The following is a 7,353-nucleotide window of genomic DNA, read 5'->3' on the forward strand; positions in this document are numbered from 1 at the left end:
AGTCCAAAGTCCAAAAATAAAGTGCAAAAGAAAAAGATAATCTAAAAAAAAAATTTGTCTCTTTTATATATATATATATATATATATTTAGACCCGCTACACAGCTGGTCATATAATAAAAAAAAAGAAAAGACCCGCTACACAGCTGGTCATAACCCTAACAATCATATTATTATTATTATTTTCATTATATATATATATATATTTAGACCCGCTACACAGCTGGTCATAACATGCAAGAAAAAGGAACAGACCCGCTACACAGCTGGTCATGATTTGCAAGGAATTTCCTGAAAAATAAAGTAAAAAGTTAACCTCTCCCCCACACTTAAACATTACATTGTCCTCAATGTAATTGAGTCATCCAACGCAAATATTAAGATGGGAAATGCAAAAAAGTAAACGAAAATATAAAAATAAAAATACATCTACTAGAATGTACAAAAAGGATCCCCATAAACTAACAACCTGAAAATTTGGGGATCAACCCAAAATACAAAATTTACAAATGACAGCTTCACACTTATGTTATCACGATGCGGAGACACTGAAACTATCAAAAACGGAGACTTACCTCCAAACCAAGTTTTTACAACACAAGGAAGTGTGTAAAGAACATAATATGGGGATATTATTGGGACTGGGAAATTTTCAATTGGCTCATGCACGATATCAGGAATAGGCAAGTCCTATGGGTACTTAGATGCAAAGTAATCCAACAACACTTTGGAAGCACACAATTCTAACCCTAAATTAGGCAACTTTTGGAAGTCTATGGGTCTAGAAACAACCTATAAGTTGGGTGAATTATCTTGTGGGATGGATTCATCTATGGAATTAGGAAAATTATCCACAGGGTCATCTATATGTTCTGTTTGGAAGAGAGAGTCACTACAAGATTCATCATCATCAGCATATAATCTTTGACATTCGAGAACTCTCAATCTTTGTTCCAAACTAGGCGGTGTGTGTTTGTAATACTTCTCATATATTGTTAAAGGTGATTCTTCACTTACCACATGTGGAGTAGAAACTCCATACTGTTGCCTACGCTTATATTCAACAAGCGTCATCTCAGATGAGGTTTCCTGATAATTTGACTTTCTACGCTTATATTCCACCAGCGTCATCTTAGGTGACATCTCCTTAGAAGAAGTCATCATCCTCAAAAAGTCCCTGAAAAGAAATACAAAAAGAAACGCATAAAAAGGAAAAAATAAATTATAAAACGAAATGAAAATACTGTACAAAATAAAAATAAACCTAAAAATTAATCTAAAAACAAATCCGCGTCGGCGGCGCCAAAATGATGTGATTTTTTTGAAGTGTTGTATTAATAAAGATTCGAACTCTAAGACTTGTGAAGATTAATTTTAAAGATTTAATGAAAATAATAAATATAAACAAAAGCGAGAGTTACGTGGACTAGGATTCCACCAAATATTCAAATTCAGGCGATTCACCTATTTATTCTAAACCATTATAGCTCATTCAAGAAGAATTTTGACTCTATTTCTTTGCCTAAGGTAGATTCTTAAAATATTAATTGTAAATCTTAAGCATGGAATACCAAAAGAATTAATCCTTAGCATAAACCATCAAACGAAATGATAATTAATTAAGAAAAATCTTTTTCTAATTTTAATTTAATGCAAATAGTCATATAAATAATTAAATGAATTTACCACATGACAAATTTTCGTTTCCTCCGTCATCCCAGAGAAAGGTTTAGCTCCAAATAGTGAAAAACACGCTCAAAATATATTTTTATAGCTCAAATGGTGTTTTACAAAGAAGAAAAGGGAGGAGAATAATATAAACCAGGAGTTTGCAACGATGCAAGGTCGTTACAAAACTCACTGTTACAACTGTTGAGAAGAACTATTATTATGTGGTGTCGCAGAAGAGCTGTCGTTTATGGATTGGATATGTGACGGTCAAGAACGACAGTTCTTATGAATTTATTGTTCTTCAGCTTCTCCTTCTCTGCAGCAGCAGATAAATCTGCTATGCAGCTTCTTATTCTTCTCTATAGCCTATCCCCAACTCTCGATGCCCCTATCTGACTCCTAGGAATCATTTATATACCCAACATTCAAGAAATATTTCGAATAAATGCTCATAATCTCCTCAGTAATGACATTAGACTCGGGAATATTTTCTTAATTCTCGCGCGATTCTGAGTTGTTTGATTTATCCCCAAAACTTCCATCCGACAGAAAAATCGTAAGAGAATATCCTCTCTTCAATCCTAACTTCCTATTATAACTCAGAGAATCAAATCAATTACACCCGATAATATCTTCCTTGCCCTGTTTTGGATAACTACCGAAAATATCCGAGTTTGCTTCTTCAAAACACGTAAAAGACGAGTGTACATAGTGAGCATATAATATTTGTTCAAATCCCATGAAAATCTGCAATAATATCTTCCCAAAAATACAGCCATACTCCAAAAATATCTCACGGGCACGTGCATTAACCTGTTTTTCTTCCAACTCCATGTAACCTCCTGATTCTTCGAGTTTAAACAACTTGCTATCCCAAGCCTGTTCAACCAAAAGGAAGATACTCATTCAATTTCAGCCATTAAGTCTCACTCGAACACCTCCAAAAACCAAACCCAAAATTCTGCCACCATTTTTCCCGCCAAAATTGAATATTCAAACGAAGAAGAAGGTCTCCCCTTATCCTGAGTGCTGAAGTGTGACTAGCAATAGGTGCTGATTAGTAAAGAAGATGCCCCTTAGTAATTAAGCTGCCCCTTATCCAAAGTAGGGGTCCGTTTAGCAAGTGTCCTTCGGGGGTGCAAAAACCATTTTTCAAGCAACTTTCTCCATAAGAGCTTATTTCCTTGAAAAGACATAAAACAAGTTTATTAGTAATAAAATGAGGCATGTCTTTGGTGCTCATCACTATGACCCAAAGTCGAAGACTTGATAAACAAATCTGTCTCATACAGAAAAGTCTATTGAATAGATAAATTTGTCTCCCACATAAATACCTACAAGTTTTTGTTCCGTCTTTTGATAAATCAAGGTGAACAGGAACCAATTGATACACGGACTTATATTCCCGAAGAACAGCCTAGTAATATCAATCACCTCACAATAATCTTAATCATATGGAAGCGAAACAAGATATCGTGGAATCACAAACGATGAGACGAAGATGTTTGTGGCTACTTTTTATCTTACCCTATCGAAGATTAAATCTCGAGCAAATCTTAGAGAATATAATACTCAACGCGATAGAACAAAGTAAGATCATAACACGCAACTACAGAGAAAATAGTTGGGTCTGGCTTCAGAATCCCAATGATGTCTTCAAGTCGTTAACCTATAATGGTTTTAGGAAAACCTAGGTTAAAGGAGAATTGACTCTAGTCGCAACTAGTATCACATGGGAGTGTGGGGATTAGGTTTCCCAGTTGCTAGAGTTCTCCCTTATATAGACTTTAAATCAGGGTTTGCAATCAATGTTACCTTGGTAACAAAGCATTCAATATTCATCGTCAGATGAAAACCTGATTAGAGTCAAGCTAATATCTTTCAACCGTTAGATCGAACTTTAGCTTGTTATACACAAATGAAATGTGACTTCATTTAGGTATGAGTAACCGTACCAAAAGGTGTGCACGTAGTTGGCTCAACAATAGTTAATCGAAGTTAGCCATATGAACACTTTCATATCAACCTTGTTCATCTTAATCACAACTAGTTCAAATGACTCAAATGAAACTAGTCATGGAGTTGTTCAATTTTTTATATTTTCATAGAAGTATACAAGACACAATAGAATCAAAAATCGATTTTGATTCACTTGAATCAATTCATGAACATTATAGCCACGGTTTCCAAAAGATTGCATTCTTTAACATATAAATGTATTAGTTCATGAACAAACCAATTTTAGAACTTAACCTACTCAAGTATGCAAATGGGTACGCATACCTAAGTGGTCGGACATATTTTGGGTTCGCCAGTATGCGAACGGGAATGCTACAAATACCTCCAAACTCAGTTGAATTCCCAGACTTGAACTTTATGTCGGTATGCATACGGGTATGCATACTAAGTTCCCGGACTTTCAAATAACCAACCAGTACGCATACGGGTATGCATACTATGGTTCCCGGACTTTGAATAACTTTCAACCGTTAGCATACAAGTATGCATACTGTGCTATATTCAATCAATAGTTAATCGTTCTAAACTCCATCTTAAACATTGAAACATTCTTGGAATACGGGAATAGCTGTCTCACAAAAACTATTAGCTTCAAAGTAATTTTCAAGTAATCAATAGATCAATACGAAACATTCCGAGTCTACATCAAATAACTGTCTCACACAAATCATGTAAGATGTTACCAGGCGAGTTTCACATGATCATCTTTTGACTTTCGCCAAGAATAAAGATGAACTTGGTTAAAGCGAAAGCTTACCAACACATATTTCGAAAAATACGTAAGCGAGTCAAACTCAACTCGAAATATCAAATGTGTATACTGTAAAGTCTATATAGCTACACGACTTTTGTCTCAATAGGAGATAAAATAGAAATAGACTTCTGAGTGATAGATGAGCTCAAGTATCCTTTTGTTGATGAATTTCCACAAGATCCCCTTAGTAGTTCTTCGTCTTCAATCGATGAACACCGTGAACTATAATGCTCAACTACACATTCTATCATAATCCGAGACATAGCTATAAGTAGACTAGAAATCAAGACTTATAGTTTCGGCAACTAAACTTGACAACAAGTTTGAGATAGCAACGCTTGCGCGTTCGACCAAACAGTGCTCTAACAACCTCCCCCTTTGTCAATTTTAGTGACAAATCTATCAATACATATGGATTAAAAAATAAATAAACTTTGTAGATTCTCATCCAAATGCTTGATTTCCTTGGCTCTTCAACATTACTCGAAATCTTCGTCACTTCCAAGTACTCTAGTGATTCTGAATGTGTTCAACTCAGCATCATAGTTGTTGAATATCCGTATCCATAATAATAAGAAAACATTTGTTCTCAATTATTGTTATACAGTGTCATAGTATCATTGGTGTGCCAATGGAAAACACACAGAAACTTGCAAGTATACAAGGCCAAGTTTATAGAATAGAAGGAAAGCAGGGGAAAGTCCACAGGGAGTGGGAGCACTATAAGAGAAACCTAAGCTAACAATGGAGACAGTGAGCAAGACAAAGTAATATGGCATACAAAGTGGCAGAAGTAAAGAACCAAAGCAGCAAGGTAAAGCAAAGCAGCAAAGAAAACAGCTAAGAACCAAGGCTTGGAAGCCAAGGGCAGAGGTGAGTTTGTGCACTGACTTCAGTGCACAATAGGCTTCAGAATGCAAGAACTAAGCAAAACAGTAAAGGAATGTAACTAAGCAGTGAATAAAAGCAGAGCAGGAATTGTAAATGACTGAAGAAAGGAATTGTGGCTAAGCTAAGGCTTAGATTCCACCTTGTGTCCTAATCAAATAGCATATTCCTAGGTTGAGTTGAGTCCTATGCATACAATAGAAAGGAAAGAAAAACAGCTTTCTAACAGAAATACCCCTAGTATTGACTGTCTTTTGACAGCACAATCAATCACAAGCAATCATAGCACTGCTTTCTTCCCAATGCACAAGAAAAACAAGCATATGGCATCCTATCCTAGCAATTTACCATTTGACAGTGCACCAAGGCTTCATCAAAGCCTTAGCTTGTTGCTAATTAGCTCATACTACACATGATAATAACAATAACATTCATAATATAAGATAAATTAAACACAATAATCAACATTCAAAATAAATCAAAACAAGCACAACTTTCACTGTTAACTGCATAGATGAACTGAAATTTGGAATTGCATGAATTTTGTTTCAAGTTTCTACTGGCTAGTCCAGAGAACATCCCCTCCCCTCTCTCACACAAAACATTACAAATATATACTCCCCCTATCAGAATTAGGGTTCCAACCCCTTTTCCCCAAAAACAGAAAATTAGGTAAAATTGATTTACCTAATGTGTTGAGATACTCACTCCATCTCGTCGACCCACTCTCCAATTACTTCTTCTCGTTCATCTCATGCTCCAATTGTTGCTTTAACATCACTTATATCCCCAATTTCTCACCTAGGGTTTCAGTGAGAAGAGAGATGAGAAATTGGAGAAATTAGTGGTTGATAAAGAGATAGCACGTGATGGTGATGATGGGCTTAGGTTTAGGGTTGGTTTGGTGGCGTAGATGGTGGAGTGATTTGGGGAGAAGATGGTGGTGATGGAGACGGACATGGTGGTGGTACGGGTTCTGAAGGAAGAAGAAATGGAGAAGAAAGAAGAAAGGTGCGTTTGGCTAGGTATAGGGTGTTCGATACTTGGGTGTTAGGCGGGTTCAGCGAGGTTTGATGATCTGCGACAAGGAGCGATGGATGGGAAGATGGTAGGTGGATCCAACGGCGATACGGAGGTAAGCGTGTAGCGACCGTCGGATGAAGGGATGTAGCAAAACGGACGACCCAAGATGGAGATGGGCGTTGTGATGTAAAGCGGGGGCTTCGGAGTTTGATGTGCGATAATGGAGCGACCGTAGGATGCTGAAATGCTTCGATCTGACGGCTGAAATCCGAGACGGGCTTGGATATAGAAAATGGGTTTGGGTAAGGGTTTTGGGCCTTGGGTATGCCAAGCCCATATCTTCTTTAAGAACAATTCTTCCTCTTCAAGCCCACTTCTAGCCTTTTGGTCTTGTGCACGACATTCTTCGCGGCTTCCTTGCGTAATTCCTCCCGTCTTTTCACTACTTTTCTTCTCTTTTCGCTCCGCAATTCATCCAAACTTTATTTATTACCTAAAAAAGCAAAATTAAGTAAGAAAAATATTTATTCTTGAAAACAATGAAAATACAGAATATGGGATAAAATGTAGAATTACTGCGCAAAAGATGAGTTAAATGCCAACAAAAAGGGATAAAATTATACAATATTTGGCACTCATCAAATACCCCCAAACCTGAATTTTACTTGTCCTCAAGTAAAACAAAACTAAGGAAATCCTAACTATACCACTGTCGCTGGTCTCTCGAATGCATTTAGCGTATGCACTAAGCCTTTTAAACCACTAAGTGTCCCTAGTGGACGAGTTAAGTCTCGTGAAGGTTTGCTTAGAACGTACCTACAAAGTTCTAGGTCAAAATATAAGCTCAGATTCCATCAAATGTGACATGTGCAAAACAGTTTAAGCTCACAGCAAAATGGAGATGTCAATCTAGCTATCAAAGGCACAATCCTAGCACTGATAACAAAAAAAGACATGTGATAAGAGTGTAAAGTGTATCTACACATGTGTAAAGAAAGA

The sequence above is a fragment of the Papaver somniferum genome, chromosome 6 (genome assembly GCF_003573695.1).
Source record: "Papaver somniferum cultivar HN1 chromosome 6, ASM357369v1, whole genome shotgun sequence".
NCBI lineage: Eukaryota > Viridiplantae > Streptophyta > Magnoliopsida > Ranunculales > Papaveraceae > Papaver > Papaver somniferum.